Raw genomic sequence first — 1,739 nt, 5'->3', positions numbered from 1 at the left:
CCCCATTGATCCAACCCAGCCTCATCTCCACCTCTCCCTTCAGAAGTATGGAAAGTAAGAACAAGACTCTTCATGAGCACCAAGCACCAGAATTCAGGTGGAAGGGTTTCTATCCTTGCCTTTGGGCAAACTGAGTTCCAAGTATGCTTTCTCATGAAGCCAACTGACTTGCATGTGTTGGCCCAGCTATATAGACGGGCCTGGGCACGTGGCTGCCATGGGCCAGGAGTCAAAGTATAGCCTGCCTGAGCACTGAAAGGACTTGTATGCTCAAGCGGTTATTTTACAGAGAATATGCAGAAATGTGTCTTTTCCAGAATTGTAGCATAGGGAAAAAACTGTAAATCGGAGGCCTATTAAAGAAGAACTCTTATCACTGTGTCTTGATACCAGATCAGACAAAGCTCGACCAGCACCAGTCCTTGCTGGTGTTTGCATTGTCCACGACTGTGTAAATCAGCCGTTAATTTCTGCCAGTGTGATACGTGTTACAGACTTCACAATCTGTTGAGGCATAAATGGTCATTTTTTTTACAAAGAATTCAGCAGTCAATTTTAAATAAAGATGTTATCTTGGGAAAGTTGTGCATTATTATAGTTATATAAACTTCCCCAGCCACTTGAAAGAAATGAAGTATTGATTATTTTTGCAAAAATCTTAATGTAACATTGCTCTTTTCTTAAATCTGAAATGAGCTTCCTACAGCACGGTGCCTTTCATCTGAGAACCTCTATAAATGTTAATGCATTATTCTTCACACTAGCCACTTATTCAGTTATTAGATTTCTAAAACTGTGCCCTTCAGGAGAAGAGCTAGAGAGAACAGGGACAATAAAACGGCATTAATTAAAACCACTAACATTTTAAAACAGCAGGAACAATAATAAAGCAACATAAAATTGTTCAAGAAGAAAATAACGCCCTGTTCTCAGGCTCTCCCTCAGAAGAGCTTAGCCTAAAAGCTTGGTTTATGTCCTGAATCTCAGTATTTGGAGAGATTGGGGGGCTGGGGGAGGACTTGTAGCTTGAAAGAGAGAGGAGGATTCTTAAATAGGAGCTTTCCCAAGGTCACAGGGAAGGTCACATAATGACTCGCACCCATTCCCCTGTCTCCTGGCAAGACCACACCTCTGAGCCACCCCCAACTGTGAAACTGCATATGTGATGAATGTGATGAGAAAATGCTCATTCCCCATCCCCCCACCCCCACCCCCAAACCTGTAAGGTTGACGTCTGGGAGCAGAAGCACACCAGTAAGAACACTGAGCGTTTTCCACTCTGTAGATGACAAGTATTTTTTTTTCTGCATATGGGAAACCATACCAGGGAACTGATAGTGCAACAAGCCAACAAGCCAGTGCCAGAGAAGCAGAAACTGCTCAGAACAGGCCACTTCCCCCAGCAAGGACACAGCCATACCCATCATATCTTGCAGCAGAGGCCGACTTGCAGCATGAACCGGCCTGCCGCTGGTGTTGACTCCCTTCCGGTTATCCGTGGTAGACAGGAGCCCCTCTTATAGAAAAAAATGATATTTATATCCTCCAACCTTGGGGCCCAGAGGACTGGGAGCGGTCCTTGCAGGCTTACCCAGGAAACTCAGTTCTGAGCGTCGACTGTTATTTACATGTTGATCCCCCGGTGGAGGTGCCAGCCTCTAGGTCTCAGCATCCTAGAGCACTGTGAGCATTCAAGAAGGATCCAGATTTTCTCCCCTAAATGCCTTTTTTAGTCCTTG

At 44.8% G+C, this 1,739-nt stretch overlaps 1 protein-coding gene across 1 annotated transcript in view; it reads left to right on the top strand.

The window, feature by feature from the left end:
- Window positions 1-1,739, top strand: part of CUNH2orf71 (chromosome unknown C2orf71 homolog) — an 8,667-nt gene that overhangs the window by 5,143 nt on the left and 1,785 nt on the right. The gene's annotated exons all lie outside the window — the stretch shown is intronic.

Source organism: Pteropus vampyrus, unplaced genomic scaffold (assembly GCF_000151845.1).
Source record: "Pteropus vampyrus isolate Shadow unplaced genomic scaffold, Pvam_2.0 Scaffold173, whole genome shotgun sequence".
NCBI lineage: Eukaryota > Metazoa > Chordata > Mammalia > Chiroptera > Pteropodidae > Pteropus > Pteropus vampyrus.
The sequence above is the reverse complement of the archived record's forward strand: the minus strand, read 5'-3'. Positions and strand labels throughout refer to the sequence as shown.